The 20,832-nt window shown below is 44.1% G+C and overlaps 1 long non-coding RNA gene across 6 annotated transcripts; it reads right to left on the reverse strand.

Moving 5' to 3' along the window:
• Positions 1 to 1,288: 1,288 nt before the first annotated feature.
• LOC122181607 lies at positions 1,289 to 10,410 on the reverse strand. 6 transcript variants are annotated; one of them, XR_006179497.1, is made up of 7 exons: positions 10,158 to 10,410; positions 8,633 to 8,711; positions 7,282 to 7,484; positions 6,711 to 6,852; positions 6,525 to 6,610; positions 3,530 to 3,668; positions 1,289 to 1,502 (listed from the first exon to the last, which is right to left on the reverse strand). It is a non-coding gene; the product is annotated as an uncharacterized LOC122181607 (long non-coding RNA). The 6 variants fall into 6 exon arrangements; XR_006179496.1 differs by lacking the exon at positions 1,289 to 1,502 and having other exon boundaries at positions 2,939 to 3,668; XR_006179499.1 differs by lacking the exons at positions 1,289 to 1,502; positions 3,530 to 3,668 and adding an exon at positions 4,496 to 4,543.
• Between the last annotated feature and the right edge of the window lie 10,422 nt (positions 10,411 to 20,832).

Consider the following 20,832-nt stretch of genomic DNA (forward strand, 5'->3'; position numbering starts at 1 on the left):
CCTGAGCCTCCTCTTCAGCAGATCGAACAATCCCAGCTCCCTCAGCCAAGCTGATAACAGCCTACACCACTCTGTCAAAGGGAGGAGCTGCACAATATCATAGCAGATTAAAATTACTCAAGTTCCCCGATAGGCAGGAAGGTAAATACTAAAACTAAAGTCCAGCTGGATCAAAATAACCAAACACATGATTTTCAATAATACAAATTTTAATTTCATTATTAGGGAGTCACAAACTTCATGGAAATCAGAAACTAGGAGGATTCACCTCTTCAATAGATTTTACTAACGGTGTTTTATCATAAAGTTCTGCACTGATATCCCAGGTCTCAGGTCTCCTAGTAGCTGCAAGTAAATCTGCCTCTCCAGCAAGTCTGCTACCTTGAACACATCCCATATCACAGTGCATTTGGGAAGAGTGACAACTGCTAACTCTTCTTGTACACCTGTTTGTGCATTTACCCTGGAGGTCTCCCTTTAAGCAGTAAGCAAACGCTGTCATTGCTTCAGTTGTGTGATGAGATCAATGTCTGAAGCAGCCTGTCTGACAGTGAATCTCTGCTCTGAGGAAGAAGGTCAGATATTACATGGACTTCTTCATCATTCACATCTGTCACTTTTATCTCAATCTGTGTGTAACTGTCTTATTTTGTAGGCTTTCTTCCCAGCTGCAAAGTTCAAGTCTTTTGCTTCTGCCTTGCCACACATTCCACTGGAGCCACAGATAGGTACAAGATGGGCACCTTATCAGATGTTCCCCCAGACAACAGAGGAGAAGCAGCCAGCACAGCTGCTTCTTCCACGTGGCATTTCTTATCCCCCTTACAGTTCAATAAAACAGGAACAACTTCAGCTGTCAGTGAAGTGCTTTCTGAAAAGGCATGCTGCTTTGGAAAGAGTACAGCCACACTGCCACATTACGGAGTACAGGATGAACCAAAGATAGCATACACTACAATTCACACTGAGATGTACACACATACTAAATACAGAATTTTTTAGATGGCTTTCTTAAAGTGACTTCCAGCTTGAGGCAAGGCAAAAATAAGAGATACATGAAATGAACATGTAACAAGCATTTCAAGTTAAAAAAGAAAAAAGAGCATGGCTCAGATAAGGTCATTTGCAATAGCTTAATAGCTTTTGGAATAATATTCCATGGTGATGATAAAAGACAGATGGAATCTGTGACTGTGATAAATCTTCAGTACTTAAGAGATGAGCAAGGACTACATAAAAATCTTTCAAAATGGAAAGACTCACTGGTATGCCCTTACCTTTGTCAGCTGCTCCCTTTCAACTATATGCTGACGATCATAAAGACAACTGCCACAGTCTATTTCAGGCGATGAGTAAATACATGGAGAATACTCAGTTCTGCAGTGCTGCCTGTCTTGTTACTTTTTTGGCAAAAAAGGCCTGTGGCTGAATGGTGCCTTCAGAAAGACCTGACATTTCCCAAGCCAGCCATGAAAGGAACACGTTCTATCATCTTCTTCTCCCTACATGGAACATTCCTTCTTAGCCCAGGTTTTTGATTCAACAGAAGAGGAATGCAAGCTCATCAAATATGCCTGTAGTATGTGCGGGTACAGCTCTCCCGAGTTCTGAAAAACCACATCTTTCTTCTGCTAAAGGTGGATTTGGCACACAAATTTGCCCAGAGAATACCAGCTTCTGTATTTTCCTTCATCATTCTATTCCACTTAGTCAGAGTTGCAGCCAAACTGAGAACGCCATGACCATTGCTACAAACACCACAAATGAACTATAACAAGGCAGAAAGAAGATCTGAACTTTAGACTAAGGATGACAGCCCTACCACTCCTGCCTGAGTTGGTAGCCCCATTATCTGGAAGCAGTTGTGAAGTGAGAACACACATGCATACACAGCTCCAGAAATTAGATTTCCTGCACCATGAACGGACTCCTTTCAACGGTCATTGTTTTCTCAGAACTTGCAACTTTCCACCCTGCAACAAAACATCATCCTTCAACCCAGCAGAGATCTGTGTTGCTTCCTTTATTTTTTGAAAGTTACAGTTTTTACGAGATAAGCAGAGGCCAAGGGGAGAAATCGGACATAGTGCTCATTTTCTGCTGAGCCATACCTGTAACACACTCTGGGATCCTGTTACTTTCTGCAGCATGTCGTTTTTAATTGCCTTATCATAAAATAGTTTTTAAAGCACTGAACATTAAGGGATTTAAACCTCTTTAATGCTCCTGGATGGCAATCTCTCAAGGCTCATACTGAGGCCAGCTCCATATAATAAAGAGAACGTGGGCAAAAAAGTAATACCGTAAATTAATGACAAGTATTGTAGAGAATATTTGAAACACTTGAAATAAGACCTCTAGGAGATCTGCATTTCAACAATAGGCCAAAGCAGTAAGGGAGGAAGGGAGGGAGGGAGGGAGGGAGGGAGGAATATTTCTGTTCTTTCCGGGGTAAAGTCATTTATTACTCTCCAACCAAAAGGTTTTATACAATTTAATACGGGTAGATACAGGTGTGTGAAATCAAACCTGTACAGGGAAAGGCCCACAACAGCAATCAGATGTGCATAGACTGGGGTAAAGCAATATGAAAACCATGGTATCACTGCACTCAAAAAAAAAGAAGGTCCATCTTGAATATAGGAAACTGCTGTCAGCAGCGGTACACACAGTGTTGCAAAAACACTGAGGTCTACAGTGCAATAGGAGCCAGTTTGGGGAATGTAATAGCTGTCTTATCCTGAATAATTGCAATTCACAGAAATCTGTGATTATCTAAGAAATGTGGATAGCAACACCTACACTCACAGGGGTGAATGGGATCCTTTTAGCTAACTCAAAGATTTTCCTATCAAATTATCTCTAAAGAATGAAGAGAAATCAAGTTTAGGTAATTGAGTTTGTTCAGTATGCAGGTATTTGAAAGCAATGAAAGTTATTCAGACCTTTGGTATCATTAATGAGTGGTTTCAGATAAGGAAAAGCTGTCCCAAAGCACCATTAAGGAGCTCAGCAACACTTCTGAAATGAGCTGCAGCTTGGACATCAGTGCAGCGGGTCACACTGGAGGAAATCCCTTCTCATAGCACATTTTGACTGTTCTCACAAATCAGTCAGATAGCCTCCCATCTGTCTTTTCCAAAGGTATTTTCTGCATCCAAGACAAAGGCTTGTTATAAAAGCCTATTAGAATCCTAACAGTTGATCATTGTGAAGTTAATTTATTTTATTAAGGTTTATTTAATAGCTTTTTGCTAGGTTTCAGTGCCTGAACTAAATGATCTTCATTAGTTTACAGATATTATGTCTTGTACCTAAGTGCATGTATCTGGAAGTACCCCAGTAGATATCTAAGGTACACGAGCACCAAGAATTTTCCACAATGAATGACAGTGCTTGGAATACCAAATTCATTCTTGCTTACATAAAGCATTTTTTCTAATTCTATTTCATCTATGTCATCTCTGAAGCTTTGGAAACTTCAGATTCAAAAACAAATAATTCATCTTATTTCACATTACTTACATACCAACTGTAATTGCTAAGTTGTTCGGAGTGTCCCACAGCCAAAGAAAATTTTACGTATTTTTCTTTTTCATATATCTTCCTCAGTTTTGAAAGGCCTTTTCCATAGAATAACACAGACTTCTGTGTTTAAGCAAGTCCATCTGTTAAAAATTAGATAATTTAGCAGATCTATCTTCTCAGGCTAAGTTTATACTCAGCAGCTTTCCAGGAGTAGTGCCTAAGTGATTGAGACGGCCAAGCTCAGGGCTGGGTAAGCTGTAGTCAAGGTCTCTACCTGCTGCAGCTTATCAGTCACATTAAGGTTGAATCAGTCTTCACACAATGAAGCAATATAATACATTCTCTGAATTCTGTATGGATGGGGCCTTATAAATATTTCTATAATTAGTCAAAGCACAGTAATTTTTTTTTTCCTACAGGTTAAATACTGCTGATTAGCTGCTTACTTTTTAGAAAGTTCTCTATCCTTAGTATTTACACGAGTCTTTTTCTAACCTGCTGTAAGCCCGTTAGTCCAAACCAGATAAGGAGTCTAATTTTAAAGCTGGAGATCCATGCCTCTCCTGTACTCAAGAACTCCACGTCAGGATGGAGTACTCCAGATGTGGTCTCACCAATGCAGAGCAGAGGGGCAGCATCATCTACCTTGACCTGCTGACCACAATTCTTTTGGTGCAGTCCAGGACAGGAGTGGCTTTCTGGGCTGTGAGGGTACACATTGCTAGTTCATGTCCACTTGCTATTTACTAGTATCCCTATGCCCATTGTGGCAGGGCTGTTCTCTGTCCTTACATCCTTCAACTTGTGCTGATACAAGGGGTTGGTTGCCATTACCCATGTGCAGTACCTTGCACTTGGATTTTTTGAACCTCACGAGCTTCTCCTTGTCCCACTGACAAAGGCTAAGTCTCTCTGAGTGGCATCCCATCCCTCAGTCATCTTGACCTTATCACATAGCGTGTTGTCATCCACAAACTTGATGAGAATGTACTTGATCCCACTGTCAATGTCACTGCTGAAGATATTAAAGAGCACTGGTCCCAGCACTGACCCCTGAGGAGCACCACTTGTTACTTTCTCTATCCAGACATTGAGCCAATGACCACCACTCTCAAGGTATGACTAGACTAAACTTTGTTCATCAGTCCACCTTTCAAATCCACATATTTTGAATTTGAAAAGAAGGATATGATGGGGACTATGTCCAAGTCTCTACTGACATTAAGATAGATTACATCAAGCATTTTCCTCATCCGCTCATGTAGTTATGCCATCATGAAATCCACTAGTTATCTTTTCAAAATTAGTTCTTTTTTGTAACACTGAACATTATAAATTGTATTTTCTTTACATAGCAGTAGCTAATAGCTTTTACCTGAAATGAGCTTGTTTCTGAAGAAACAAAAGTTGGATTTGCTACTTTTAAACATTTTATATTTTTTCTTTGTCAAATCCTAACCATTTTAAATGCATAGGTTTTCTTCAGTTTTGTTTATTTTGCGGGGTAATTTGATAAATTAATGCATATTTTGTAAAGCAAACAAGTGTCTGGCAGTTAGTACATAGCATGACAACAGAATTGCTCTTTGATTTGCGTAGTAGTGTTCCTGTTAAAAATTCTGCTTGCCAGTCTTTGAGATTAAATTCTTTTCTATAGAATGAGTGTGTTAAGTCAAATTATGTGAATCTGCCTAAACCACTTTCTTCTTGTATCAGGCAGTCTCAGAATTCTATAATAATCCTTCCTTCCTAGAACTTTGGAATTGTTTTTTAGACACAGTCTTTCTTTCTGTGTTTAATTGTTACAATATCAATATGTCTTACGTACTTTGATACATTCAATAAAGTGCACTAGCACAGCAAAATATCATGGCTCAGTATTAACTGATTCATAGCAAGCAAAGAAATATATTTCCAAGAATAAATAAGAATTGTAGTTTTTTTTTTTAATTGTCAGCAATACCTGTAGACACTATCTTCTAGAACTAACAATGCAAAGGCAGATATACATATGCAATAATAACACCAAAAACAAGATCACTACTGTATTGTAATTAATAAGTCATTCTCTTCTATGAGGCAGTTCTTTTGTTTACTAATAATCCTAGAATGCAATGAAATAGCAAGTATCAACTAGTAACAGTGTTACACTATCTCCAGCTCTAAAATTAGACTCCTTATCTGGTTTGGACTCACGGGCTTACAGCAGGTCAGAAAAAGACTCGTGTAAATACTAAGGACAGAGAACTTTCTAAAAAGTAAGCAGCTAATCAGCAGTATTTAACCTGTAGGGAAAAAAAATTACTGTGCTTTGACTAATTATAGAAATATTTATAAGGCCCCATCCATACAGAATTCAGAGATTTACAGTGCTTTCCTTCACACACACAACAGTCTGGCTGAAGTTTTGGCCCTGAAAGCATTGCCCCAGCAATCTTTACATTAAGATCTGCAGCAGTGAACTATGGCATCAAGTTAATTACAGGTGACAGAATTTATTGTGCTATCATGTACCAATAAAAAATCTCAGTTGTCATATTCTTCCAGATAAAGATTTTTCGCATGCTTTGAACCATTAAGACGACGTGATCCAGTGGTCCTGAGCACAATAATAGCATGCATTACTGAGGGATATTTAAAAAGGTGTATGTCATTAAGACTTGCTTCAAACATGCAATTGAACTTAAGTGCTATTTTCTACTCGGAACTTAATAGGCTGATGAAAAACTAACTACCAAATGGGATTATTATGTTTCTAACATTTCTAATGAATAAACAGCTTTCTTTCAAACAGCCAACACAGAAGATTGTTTTTATGTGTTATTACTCTGAGTTACATTACCCAGTTAAAAATACTCTATATGTAAGGGAATCTACTCCTCTGAACACAGGAAATAGGCAGTTATAGAAATTCAAACAACAAAATATTCCCCTGTGTTACATAAGAAGACTGGAGAAACCAGCAGACCATCTAGCAAAAATAAAAGTGTACTCACTGTACTGAATGTGAACTTGTGGAGGCTTTTTTCTTAGCATAAAACCAGCCAGCATTCCTTCACCCATCAACTATTTTGAACATGCACTGGAAATCAAGGGTTGGCAATGAAGATAAACACGTCATTTTTCTACAAGGGAGGCATTACAAAGAAGTTGTTCTTACATGGTAAATAATAGAAACTCACCGAAGAATGGGATGAAATAATGCAGTTCTTCCAGTACTTTGCTGCGTGGGTGAATACGGACATGAATCCGCCAATCTTATTTCTAACTTCTGAAGAAAACACAATGGCTCAGCTGTGAAAAATTTCCTGGACTGTCAAGTAACTGGAAGGAAAGAAAAAAAAATACAACAATGAAGACTGATAGTGCTCTGCTTTACCTAACATAGTAATTATAACCTCATGTGCTGTTTTATCCCCTCACAATTACTTGACCCTGTGCAAATGTTTCAATATATTGATATTACAATGAAAAACAAGTAGGTAAAACCACGCTTTTGTCAACATGCCTCTTTCAGAAGCCCTATTTATTAGGATGCCAGTTTCAAATTTAGCGTTAACATATATTAAGCTAGGAAGAGAGTCACTATCACGTTAATATCTATTAGTCATTGTAATTATGAAAAAACAATTAGATATGTGTTGCATCACCTTGATTGAATATCCCTGTGATGCATCTCTAGTTTACATCTACTGACCTCCTGATCCTCCGGGAGATTAGCAAAAATGAACCAAATAAAATAAGACTTCCCACCTGTGGTTTGGCTTCCAAATGAGATTCAACACCCAGCGTGTACATCTTCTGTTATCCTGGTCTATATTTGTGCTGTCTATTTTCATGTCACATCACCAAAATCTTTTCTCCTTAGGCTTGTTTTGAAGTGTTAAAGATGACGTCTCAGCCAGATGGAGAGCCAGCTCCAGGTACAAGAGGTGTACCAGCAGAACCAGGAGTTACTAGGGTAGGAAAGTACAGCATGGCATCCCTTTTTGGTGCTGTCTGCCACACTGCGGTGTCAGCTTACAGCTCCCCAGGGAGAAATGCACGTCATCTCCTCGCACAGCAATTAAAGACCACTGTGACATTATTTTAGGATTTGGCATCCTCAGTGGGTGAACCCAGCACCTGCCTGTATGGCACCATGAGGCCTTTTGGCTCAAACATCAATCCCAAACCCCACAGAAACAGGGAGGCTGCAGCGTGTGTCCTTCGTGCAGCCCCTGTGCTTGAGTCAGAGATCGCTGACGTACAGCAGTGCCCCATTTCTGCTGCGGTACGACGCGGGATTGCTGAAGTCGCTGCAGATTTGGAGAAAAGATAGATCATCTCCAGAAAGCACTCCCCATACAACTTGCCCACATGCGTGGGGCACAAGCCCCATTTTGGGGGCAATGACTCACACCCCCCCCATCACAGCCGTGCGCCGAGGGCACCATCACCCCCCTGTGCACAGCCATCAACTTGTCCCGGGACTCCACGCACCCCACAGGCATCCCTGCCCCCATCCTCAATCCCATGGTGACATCAGCATGGACTGAATTGGGGCAGGGAATGTGGGCGGACACAGGGACATGTGAGGACATGGGGGCACATGGGGTGGAGGTGTGGGGTCAGAACTGCAGAAGTGAGATGAGGTGACACGTAGAGGTGACTTAGGGAGGTGGCAGGCTGTGCCAGTGCCATTTGAGCAGCACTAGCCCAACCTGGGGGTGATGGTGACACTCCAGGATGTGGAGATGCTATTGGTTTTCAAGCAGGAGTCCATTATCTATACATAATACAGCACTTGTTTGTTTGTTTTAAGTCAGGGATAGTATGCAGCCTGATCCCATGTCTTTGAAAAGTGCAGCTTAAGGAGCGTCAGCTGAGAACAGCAGCAGAACATGGGGTCGTCACAAGGAAGGAAGTGAGGAAAGAAAGGAGAAAGCCTGAAAAAGGAATGGGGAAAGCACAGGGTGAAGGAAAGGGCAAGACATAGGGGAATAAGGGGGAAAAGGACAGAATAGCGGTAGAGCAGCCTAAAAAGCAGCAAGAAGCTCTGGGAGGACTGTCAAGTGCCAAATTCTGTATCAGGTGTGTACCTGTGTGCATATGTTGCCATTACCTGCTTTGGTCAGGGTTCTTGCCAGTTCTGAGCTCCTGCAGTGGGAAGAGCTCGAGCAAGTGGTACAGTCACTGCAGACCTGTGGGATGGGGGAGTGCTTGATAAGGACAGCCCTGCAGCCCTCAGCTGGACAAACTTGCTCCTTGTGCCCAGGCTGTGAGCTGTACAGTGCCCGGCCGCACTGCTCCAGCTCAGAGCCCGCTGCCTGCAGCTGCATCTTTGCTTCCTTCCCTTCTGCCCAGAGCCTTGAGGGTGCTCCCACAGTCCCCTGCCCGCCCCCAAAATGTCAGAGAAGACAGCTGGCAGCGAGCCGGAGGAATCCCAGCACCCTGTTTTCCTTCTGCCTGCAGCTCTCTCCTCCTCTGCCACACAGGGCTCCAGCCTGCGAAATGGGAATGGTCGGGGGGAAAGGGAGTGCTGGCAGGAGCGACTGCTGCAGCTGGCCGGGGAGGGTCTGTGCACCCTGTGCCCTTCTGGGCTATCTGTCCAGCTGCAGGAAGACCAGGGTAGGGCAGCTGAGAAGCTGCCCCCATCAAAGGGGGGAACAAGCTGTCCTTCCACAAAGACATTCCTCTCACAGCCAGATGCACCCACACAACTCTCGGGCCATCTTGCCAACAGCAGCTGTGACACATCAATTCTTTCTAGGCAGGTGAATTAATTTTTTCCATCTGTAAACTGAGGGGGAGGACTGCAGTTTTTGTTAATCTTTGTAGGAACACTGTAATGGTCTACACAGAACTCAAAACTGCAGCTTTGTGCTAGATCTGGCTGCTTAGACTTCCTAGGACCTAAAACTTCCCATTTTATGGCATGAAAAGAACAGAAAGCCAAAAATGAAACCCGCAGTGAAAGAAAGGCTTTTGAAGAAAAATACGTGGAAGTATAAACAAGACAGAGGCTGAGTGAACATTAATATGGCCCTGCACTTTCTGCCAATGGGCTCTAATCCCATTATCATTAGATTTGCTGGGTAGTTGCATTTTGGTATTTGAACACTTAGAAACAATGCAAGAGATGTTGGCAAAAAGAAAGAAGAAAAAAAAGAAAAAAAAACTCTTTTTTTTTTTTTTTAAAAAAAGCTATTTATATGCACTTGGCACAGCTCTCCTAGGTTTGGAGTAGGTTCCCTCTTTCTTCTTCGTCTTTCCCCCCACAACCCCTCCACTTCCAACTTCGTGCCCCTCTCCCGTCCTCACAGCACACAGACCGGATCACCAGGCACTGCGCCGCTGCTCCCCGCCAATCCCGTGGGAAAAGTTCTTTCCGCGGTCTCTGCTGCCACCTCCTGGCCAATGCGCGGAACGGCCGCTGCGTCCCGCAAGCAGCACAACGCATGCGCGTACGAAATGCGGAAGTGCCGTTCTAACCGCTCTACTCAGCTAATCCGCCGCCTCTCTATGGTCATCAGTCCTCCAGGTAATAGCAAACATAGCAGTGAACAGCCCCGGCCCGGCTCGGCAGCGCGGCGTGCGCCAGCCCCGGCCCGGCAAGTTATTTCTCATGATTAGTTTCGAGTACTCACCTACGCATGCGTTGTTTTCGACTCCTCATTACGCGTGCGAGGGGCACAGGGGCCGCTGGGAGCCAGAGTAGTCTGTTGCCGAGGCAGGCTCCAGGAATCGACTGCTCGCCTGCGCCTCGAGGCTTTGTAGATTTGAATGCTAGTTATGAGTGTCCTGGCGCATGCGCTCTGTTGCCTCGAAGACTAACCATAACAAAGCTCGGTGGATTTGCTGCGCAGAGTGAGGACTACACCGCGAGCGCACCGCCGCCGCGTGCCTGTGCGCATGCGCCCTGGTGCCTGCGGCGCCAAACAAACACGGCCGCAATTCCACCTATTGGCCACGAAAGGGCACCGGAGACCGCGGAAACAACAACGAGTGGCTCGACGCGCAGCCGCGCCGCAGCTTCTGGCGCTCTTCTCCCTGCCGTGATGGCAGAGGAAAAACGCAGTTAGATGGGGGTTGAGGGAGGAGAAAATTACGTCAATTGGAAAAAGACGAAGAAAACCAAGGAAAACTTCTCTACACCCAGCAAACCTCTGCTAAGCACGTAAGAATATCTGTAAATCAATAAATAAATAATCAAATTGATTTTGTCATGCTTTTTTTTTTTTTTTTTTTTTTTTTTTTTTTTTTTTTTTTTTTTTTTGCAAGCCTCTGAGGTGATGAAAAAGCTGGTATCAATTGGACAGGTATGCGCAGCAAAGCCAAGGACGGCTAGGAGTGATTAACAATCGTTAACGTTGCAAAACAATTGCAATGCAAAACAGACATTCAACTTCAAGATTTAAAGCATAGTAGTTTTCTATTTCTAACTTCCGTACCTGGCCACGCCACTCTGGGGATCCCATCTGGGTCTCCCGAGGCTTGTAAATATGCACTGAAATATCAATTTTGATACTGAGCAATCTGTCAGAATGGGGTAACCCCATTCAATCCCTAAGTGAGCTTCCCACAGTCATTACAAACCTGCCTGCATATAAGCAATGCACGTACAAGGAGCTCATGATGTTTCATTACCTGCTCCGCAGATTTCACAGTGCTTATACCACTGATTAGAGGAGCCCTGGTAATCCTTATACCCCATCAAGCTGCAAAATGAGATCAGAAGAGACATAGAACATATATTAATACATAACAATACACAACAGAGCACCCTTAAGCAATTCTGCATGGGTGGAATTAATATAGCACTGTGAATTAGTTACTAAAAAGGCTGGAATGAGGTTGGAGCAGACAAACCATGTTTGGAGCCCCAGGTCGGAGACTATGAGGTGAGAATCATAAAAGAGGGAACAGAGGCTCAACCAGAAGGTAATGAGTCTAAGAAGATTTGCAGACAGGATCTGGAGAATTCAGAACCTGTTTATGGAAAAGGGCATTAGATCTGAGCATTCCCAGAGCTGTAGCGCGCAGTCAGCCAACCAGCATCATCTTGGGGCTGACTGAAGCGTTCTGGAAATGAGGGAGCAATGAAAGATTGAAACATGTATCAGTCCTTCCATCACCAGCTCAGAGAAAGGGAAATAACACCCTTATCTCCCTTAGGGAGAACTTGAAGAGCATTTTAAGGACACACATAACAGATACTGCTCTAATCCAGTTCAGAATATGCAAAAAATGGCAGAGCTCACAGCCCTGAAATTAAGAAGAAATCACTCACCCCTTCCTGAGGACCAATACTCACCCACACTCCCTGGAAGGCATTCTGCAGGTAGAGATGGCTGCCAGCCCTTAAACGTGGCCAGGACCACAGACACCTTGAGAACTCCTTCAAAATTGCAGCTGCTTCCCTGGAATCAGACACTGAGGCATTCGTTTCACAAAAGCTTGATAGCAATACTGCCACTTAGATTCAGTTCACAAACTTTTTTTAAATCATAGAATTTTGTTCTTTTTCTTCTAATCTTTACAGCTGTCTGTTTACAAGAAAACTGCTCCAAGAGGCTGCAGTGGCTTCTTTGAGCTATTAGACCCAACTGGGTGGTGCAGGGATTTCTCTATGGGCTAGGCTCAGTAACAATTCCTCCTCAGGTCATAAGCATGACTTGTCTTTTTTTCATGTAGCAGGGGTTGACTGCAGGCCATCTTCTGTTCTCTGTCATACTGGTGTTAAGCCCAGGGCACCTCTCCCTAAACTGTGTCTACCATATATATGTCTATAGAGATGATTCCTAGGGTTATAGTGTGAACTGCTCTTCCTTCTGTAAGGGTAGCAGTGCAGATTTTGTATTAGACTTCTGAGGTCAGTGTAACATGGGCTTCTCTTGTTGCAACTGGCTTCAGCCATTGCTCCCTTGCAGCTCCGTGAGAACACAGCACACTAGAATATTATCAAAGCAGCAGCTGCTTTGCTTTAATGGAGAAGTAAGTTCTGTCACATAGCCTCCTCCAGTGTCATTGGTGTCCCAGCTGACTTTGCTTTGTCTCTTCATAGTGACTTGGGAAGAAAAATTTTGACCAATTTGCTGCAAAAAAAATTGGAAGTGGTGCTCAAAGTGTCACGTACAGGTATTAAGCAGCATTTCTCAATGCCCAGAACTGTTCTGATAGGAGCAGATAAAATCAATATCAAGGTCGAACCTATCTGTGTCTTTTTAAATGTCTTTTTGTTGTTTTTTCTTCAGAATGCTCCCAATGTGGAGTTTTGTCAAATGTTTATGCAGCTTCTTCCAAAAAGCAGAGTGCATTCTTTCCTCTTCATGATAGTGTGAGACTGGTATGAGCCCAGAAAAGATGGGAGGAAGGGTTCTGCAAGATAAGGTGTCTAGCATCTAACCTGCAAGGAAGAGCAGAGTCAGCTCCTGCTCTGATACTGGAGAGATGCTCCCAAAGAGAATGGATACACAGAATCTCACTTGGTCTGTGATAAAGTGCAATGGCACAACCTCCAGTTCCAAAGCTGAAAATGTCTGGTGCTGCTGGGGGCTTGATAGCTCTGTGAAATAGATGTCATTATTATAAACGAGTGCCTGTAATAGTTCTTCCACAGGACAGATGATATTTAGGGATTCAAGACTGAAATAAATGAGGGATTGAACAAGACAGCTAGACAATATTTTAGAATTGACTTATGTTCTATTACTCCACTATATACGGAACTACCTGGTAACACTCCACTCAATTTTTTTTTTTCCTTTTTCTGTGTCAATCAAGTTCAGTCCATGTTGTCTCAGAAATTCAAAATGTGGCCAGTCTCACTGTAAATTTTCCTAACCAATAATGAATAATGTAAAACTTTTAAGATACGAAGTTATTTAAAAGTTAGATGCATCCTGAGAAATTTACACTGATGAACTATACACTATAGAAGAGCTTGAAGAAAAGGTTAATATCTACAGGAAGATGTGGTGGCAATCCTAACAGAGCCTTTTACCCTCAGAGCTGCCAGTGCATACTGTGTCCCTATGTTTTACAAAATGAAGTGTGTGAAGTTAGCCTGAACAGAGAGAAATACATTCCAAGAACTGAATTCTGTGGTTCTCGGAAGCTGTAATGACACCAGAGGGGAAATACAAAGCTTAATTGTCCTTCCTTGAGCTGATGTTCCTGAACCATCCAGAAGCCACTTTGGATACTGGCGTGAGATGCAGCAACTTGGGACTAGTTTAGTTATGCCTGCAGATACGGCCTCTGCAGGCATTTCAGTTGAGTTAGCCACTGTGAAGCATTAAGTGCATTTCTTCTCTCCAAACACTGCTATCCAGGTGAGGGATTGTTCCTCTCTGCTCAGCATTAGTGCAGCCTCACCTCAAGCACTGTGGGAGCCACAAAATAAGAAAGACAAAAAGCTATTGGACAGGATCTAAAAATGGTGAAGTATCTGGAGGGCAAGACGTATGAGGAGCAGATGAGATCCCTTGGTTTGTTCAGCCTAATGAAGAGGAGAACAAAGGGAGGCATCATGGCAGCCACAGCCCATGTGGGAGGAGAGCAGAGGGTCAGGTGCTGATCTCTTCTCTGTGATGACAGTGTCAGGACCTGAAGGAACAGCATGTAGCTGCATTGCGAAGGTGGGCAAGATTGGGTATTAGGGAAAGATTCTTCACTGAGAGAGTGATTGGGCACTGGAATAGTCTCCCCAGAGCAGTGGTCATGACCCCAAGCCTGTCAGATTTCCAGAAGCATTTGGACAACTCTCAGACACAGTTTGAATTTTGAATTCTGTGTGGAACCAGAGTTTAACTTGATCTTTGTAGGACTCTTCCAACTCAAGATATTCTATGATTTTAACACATCTCCTCTGCTGTAGAATGAGTAACTAATGGCTTAAAGAGAAGTAGGCCAGTGTCCTGCAAAGGCAAGCGACTATACAACTCATGAGAAAAGGACACTGCTTCCTTCTTGTTCGTTTCCATCAAGGAAACTTTTACTGATTTAATGTGCCAATCCTGATGTCTTTTCTGTGGGTGGAGAACTGTGGAGGGCATTTGCTCTTCTGCTGGTCATCAGATTTCAGAACCCACGTGGGGATAAATACTATATACTATATGCTATACTCTTTTGTATGGGAGAAAGGGAGGCCACATTCCTCCCTGTAAATGAGACTTTACAGTTTTATTTTTCTCATGCAACTTTAAAAATATTGAACAAAAATGTATATTAAAGTGTTGGACTGACAATCTGGGAACTTGCTGAGGCTTAGTCATAGAATCATTGAATGGTTTGGGTTTGAAGGGACCCTTAAGATCATTTAGTTTCAACCCCTCTGCTATAGGCAGAGACACCTCCCTCCAAACCAGGTTGCTCAAAGTCCCATCCAGCCTGGCTTTGAATGCTTCCCAAGAGGGGGCATTCACAACCTCGCTGGGTAACCTGTTGAAATGTCGTACCACCCTCACAGTAACAAATTTATTCCTAGTATCTAGTATAAATCTGCTGTTTTCCAGTTTAAAACCACTTCCCCTTGCTGTACTCTGCTGGGTTTAATTGAGACATACTGGAAAATCTCTGTTGGGTTTAATGGTGATACAGCTCTGCCTGGTTTAACGGTGAAAGAGCTCTGCTGGGTTTAACGGTGGCACACTTGCACAGCTCTGCTGGGTTTAGTAGTGGCACATAGCACAGCTATTTCTCCCAGAAATGCCAAAAATGTCATACAATTTGGAGAAAATCTCTTATATTTGGGAGAAAAGTGGTATTCCTGTGAGAAAATGTCCTATTCTTGGTTGCAAGTGTCGTATTTGGTATTGTCATCTAGTATTTTTGAGAGAAAACGTGTGGCAGTTCTAAGAAACTGGGTATTTCTGGGAGAAAATATCAGATTTTTGGAAGAAAAGGTCAGGTTTCCAACTGAAATGTGGTATTTCTGGGAAAAAATTACATACTTGTGGGAGAAAACGGGGAAATTCTGGGAAAGAATGTCTTCTATTGGAGAGCAACTGTCGTATTTTTTGTGTGAAAACTGGACCTTTGTGGAGAAAATGTCCTACTGGTGAGTGTAAAGTAGTATTTTTGAGAGATTGTGAAGGTTTTGAGTTTTCTTTGGTGTATAAGTTGCTCAACTGTGCATCTATCCTTCTCACTGTCAGCAACCCTAGCACTGAGTTATGAGATGTTTTTATGTAGCGAGATAAGTGGCAGGAAACATTTCCTTAAATTCCTCATAGCTTTGCTTGGAAATAAAGTAATTAAGAAACAGACATCTGTAACATGAAACCTGAGCAGGATTGGTGCTATCTGGCATGACTTGGAAGAAGAATTCCACCAGCAGTGCATCTGGCAAGCAGCTGTTTTGAGATGCTGGATGCCTCAGTTTGGAAGGATTAACGTTAGGAGAGGGTCACGTTTTGCCATGTTGCTTCTCGTACAGGATCCTCCTTGGGGATGGAGGAGCAATGCCTAATTGAATGGACATAGGACTGGGAATTGATTTCTCAGTAGCTGGAGATAAGGCTTTCTGCAGTGCTTTTCTCTTTGGTAGAATCAATTGCCCACACACAAGTCACTGTCTGCTTCTGTTCTGTAGTACTAATTGACCAAAGCATTGGACTGCTCTGACAAAACATACCTCTAATGCTGGACACAAGCTGGACTGTAAACCTACGATATGCTTTCTGTCACTTTGATTTGGCTCTTTAATTGCTGACTATATCTCTGGGGACTTACTGACAGGCAGGAATGTGTTCAGGATGGCTTTTGGTATGCACCCTGCAGGCCACTTCTGCACTGAAGGCATTCGCTGTTGGTCAGTTTGTGCATCTGACAGTGCCAGCTAGGAATTGCCCACAATACTGTTGCCTTCCATGTATGGTGCCATGCTTGGTGAGATGCACTCCGCATCAGAAGGATGGTACTGGGTCCTTTGTAGGTGCAGCCAATGCCACACCATTCCTAGTTCCACCTGAGTTGTGCACCATGTGCCCAGAACCAACACAGTTATTCCATTGTTCTCATGGTTGCATATGAAGCCCTCAGAAGCCACAAGTTACCAGTCTACTTTGTTCCGCCCCAACTTATGTGGAGCCATTTCAATGCCCTTTGCTTTTGCAGGTCCCTTACGGCCCTTCCTGGCAGCCTGCAGTAACCAGTTCTTTCTCCATCATTGCTCTGCCTTGCTTCACAACTCCAGGCTGGACACTCCAAACATGGAGAAGCTCCTGGGTGTATAGCAGCACCTCTCTGCTATAAGGTAATCCCTTCTTGCCATTATTCTGTTGGTTACTGTAGAGATCAGTACACATGGGAACCTTTCTCTTTCGCCTTCTTCAAAACCTCTGCTTTGCTGTTTGCTTGCTCCAGTGTGCGGACAATGCTGGATGTTCTTTGTTAGCAGTTACGTGTCTGTGACAAACATTTTACTTGATAAAAACCTCTTGGCATATTGTGACAGTGGAGATGGACAATACTGACATTTTCCAGATAAAACACAATTTGCAGCCACAAGGCAGTTCAGGCTTTTGGGGGATTGTTAAACTTTACAACAGAGGTTTTCATTGCTTATTGGTAATTGGTTGATTGTAACAGAGATCTTTATTATGTCAGTGGAAACGTGCTGCTGGGTTTCAGGGGCACGTTATCTAATGGGATTGTTTTGTTTCCCAAAGCAGGTACATGAGCTGAGCTGTTGTTTCCCTGTATAATCAATAGATATCAAGATGTTATAATCACAATATAATCAAGAGAGTTAGGCAAAGTAGACAACGATAACAAAAAGACAATAAGTGGAAGAGCTTACCCTTCGGCTGGGCTCACCACAAAACACCAAGAGAGGTGATCTCCAGAAGAGATCCTTCCCCTCTGGTAGCCAGCTCTTAAATAGGTCTAGGAGGGGTGGAGCCTGGCTCCACCCCTTCTGGCAGCACAGGTGAATTGCCTTCACCTGTGCTCCTCTGGCTGACTCATGGCTCGCCTCAGGTGATCAATCGGAGGTTCAGGCTGTGACTCAGCAGTTCCCATACACTCCACCCCTTCACGGCGTGAACCAATGATCAGGTTAACTAAAGGGTAAGCTTTCCCTAATACAGAGATCTGGTATATTGCGACGCTTATACAATTTTATCGCGACGTGTGTTGGTACAATTCAAGACGAGTGATGATCAGTGGATGTCTATATTCTTCTATGGGCCAGTGCTCGATGATGTGACTGGAGGCATGAGGTCCTGAGGTGCAGGTCCGTTCTATGTTCCATCAGTCCCATGCAGACCATCACCGGGTGTTGTACGTGATCTGACAGCAACACTGGAACGCTTGATGGCATTTTGTTCCTTCCGGTGGTCCTGAAGGCTCACAGACTCACGGGGAGTAATACAGATGTTTTACAGGTACCAGGAGGGGAAGGTCTGCTCTCCAGGGCAAGATACAGGCCGTATTTCTGTCTTGGGTCAACACTTCCGCTTGTACTGGGGCACGTCCTGGCCGCCTGTACCACACCTTTTGGCCGGATATCTGCGGCTGCATAACAATATCAGACACCAAAGGAGGTGTCCTGATCTGCCACAGGGACACAATGGGGGTCCCTTTAGCAATGAAGATTGGAGTGTTGACCACAGTATCAGTAGGCCATGTACCTATTACTGGAGGGACTACTGAGCCTCCCACCTCCAATAGTCTCCCCCAAGGTGCAAGTAGGCCACACCACTTGGGTCCTACCTGCACCTTCCAGGGCCATTTTATTTTATGGGTACCTGGCTCTAAGTTTTCAGGGGCAGGGAGCAGAAGATTATTTTCATTACCAATTTGGGGTCTTACCTGATGATCAGTGCCCGTAATTTGGATCCTAAGCGGGGTGGCCCATGTCGTCTGCAACATTCTCAGGGCACTGGGTCTGCCATCTCGAGGTCTTTCATTCAGGTCCCGCAGGGTTTCATACAGTCTTTTTGTCCACCCCTGCAAGGACTGGGAGTCTGTCTTCAGGGCAGCCTTAAGAATACCATTATAACGTTCGATGAGGCCTGCCCCTGTTGGATTATATGGCAGGTGGAATCGCCATTCGATGTTATTTTCTTCTGCCCAGCGCTGTATCGTTGCACCAGTAAAATGAGTCCCTTGGTCGCTCTCGATGACTTGAGGTGTCCCGTAGGCAGACATCAGTTTAGTGAGTGCCTTGATGGTATATGCCTGGTTTGCTTTCGGTACTGGATAGGCCTGCAGTAGCCCACTTGCAGTGTCGACACAGGTCAGGGCGTATCTTGCCCCTTCGGAACGAGGAAGGGGCCCGATGTAATCGACCTGCCATCGCTGGAGAGGATTGTGTGCCCTAGCAAGATGGGCTGTTGTTTCGGGCAACGATCTCGGTCTCATCTTGTAGCAAGCATCGCAATCCTGGCATGCCTGGACGATATCAGATAGTTGTATGGGTAGTCCCCATGCTTTCGCAGCTGCCCACATTGTCTTTTGTCCAGCATGCCATAGCTTCTGATGTAACCAGCGGGCGATGTTCTCAGATGGTGAATTCTCAATCCATCAAACTCGGGCCAGTGTGTCGGCTTCATCGTTTTCCAGTGACTGTAGGGGCTGATGACCAGAAACATGGTAGACACGTACAGTCCTGTGTTTGACCGTATTCCATATATCTAACCACATGTCTTTGCCCCAGATCGGTCGGGCGTGGATAGTCCATTCCTGGGTGGCCCACTGTGCAATCCAAAGAGTGAGCCCCCGGTACACAGCCCAACTATCTGTGCAGATGTTCAGGATACCATCACCGGGTTCCTTGGTTATAACCATCCACACGGCTCGCAGTTCTGCCCATTGGCTGCTCTGACCATCCCCCTCATCGAACCAGATTGTCTCGGTGGAAGGATGGTATGCTATTGCTCTCCACTTGCTCGGGTTGCCCTTGCTGGACCCATCTGTGTACCAGGCATCTTCAGGGATAGGATATTTTCCCTCCTGAATGGGACTCTTCTCTGGTGGAGCGACCAGTATTTCTTTTGGTGCATCACTGTGATACGTAACTGGGCCTAGGATCTTCTGGAGTTCTTCTTTCAAGGGTGATGAAGACAAACTGCTCCTTTGGCTGAGATAGGCGACCTATCGTGCCACTGTTTGTGCTTGGGCCACCCCTGTCTTAGGAAGGTGGGTCAGATCTTTCACCCACCCCTGAATTGGCAGAGTGGTCTTGACTATAACTGCAGCTGTTTGAGTTATTGGCTCTACTCCCTGTAATGCCGAATAGGCAGCCAATAACGGTTTTTCAATCATACTGTATCTTTCTTCTGCTCCGTGCCAAACCTGAGACCAGAAACTAATGGGGGTCCAAACAGAGCTCTGACGTTGCCACAGGCCCCAACCGAAGCCGTCTTGAGTAACATGAACGTCCAACTGGGCTGGGAGGGTAGGATCGAATATACTCAATGCCTGAGCTTGTTTAACTGCCAGTTTTGCTTGTTGGAAAGCATGCTGTTCGGTTTTCCCCCAGTCCCATAGCTGCCCCTTTTTTGTGAGTCTGTATAGTGGCCTTAGCAGCTGCACTAGGTGAGGTATAAAGGAACGCCAATAACCCAATATACCTAGAAACTCTTGCAGCTGCTTTGATGTTGTAGGGACTGGGAACGCCTGAACCTTATCTATAACAGCACTGGGTAGCACTTTGGTCTTTCCTGACCAAACCACCCCCAGGAATTTTACGGACAGGCCTGGACCTTGCACCTTTTGGGGATTTATAGCCCATCCCCTCTATTGTAAATAGGCGGTTAATGAATCTGCTGCCTGTCCTACTGCCTCCAGCGAGTCAGATGCCAACAGGAGATCATCAGTATAATGATACAGGTTAACATCATCAGGTTTTCTCCAATCAGCCAGGTCACACGCCACTAGATTGTGACAATATGTTGGTGAATGCATGTACCCCTGTGGCAGGACCTGAAAGGTCCACTGCCTGCCTCCCCACATAAATGCAAACTGATCTTGTGATTCCTCAGCAACTGGAATACTGAAGAATGCATTTGCTAGATCTAGGACACAATGATAGGTTTTTATCTCCCTACTCAATGTGTCCATTAGGGAGGCAATATTGGGTACGGCCGCATGAATAGGCGGCATGACCTTATTTAATTCTCTGTAATCTACTGTCATCCTCCATGTGCCATCCGACTTTCACACTGGCCATATGGGGGAGTTATACGGGCTGTGTGCAGGTCTTATAATACCCACTTTTTCTAATTCCTGCACCGTTCTCGATATTTCATCTTGCCCACCCGGGAGTCTATACTGTCTAACATTAGTAATCCGGTGCAGTTTCGGCAGGCAAAC

Source organism: Lagopus leucura, unplaced genomic scaffold (genome assembly GCF_019238085.1).
Source record: "Lagopus leucura isolate 7727_CA_CO unplaced genomic scaffold, USGS_WTPT01 Super-Scaffold_100009, whole genome shotgun sequence".
Taxonomy (NCBI): Eukaryota; Metazoa; Chordata; class Aves; order Galliformes; family Phasianidae; genus Lagopus; species Lagopus leucura.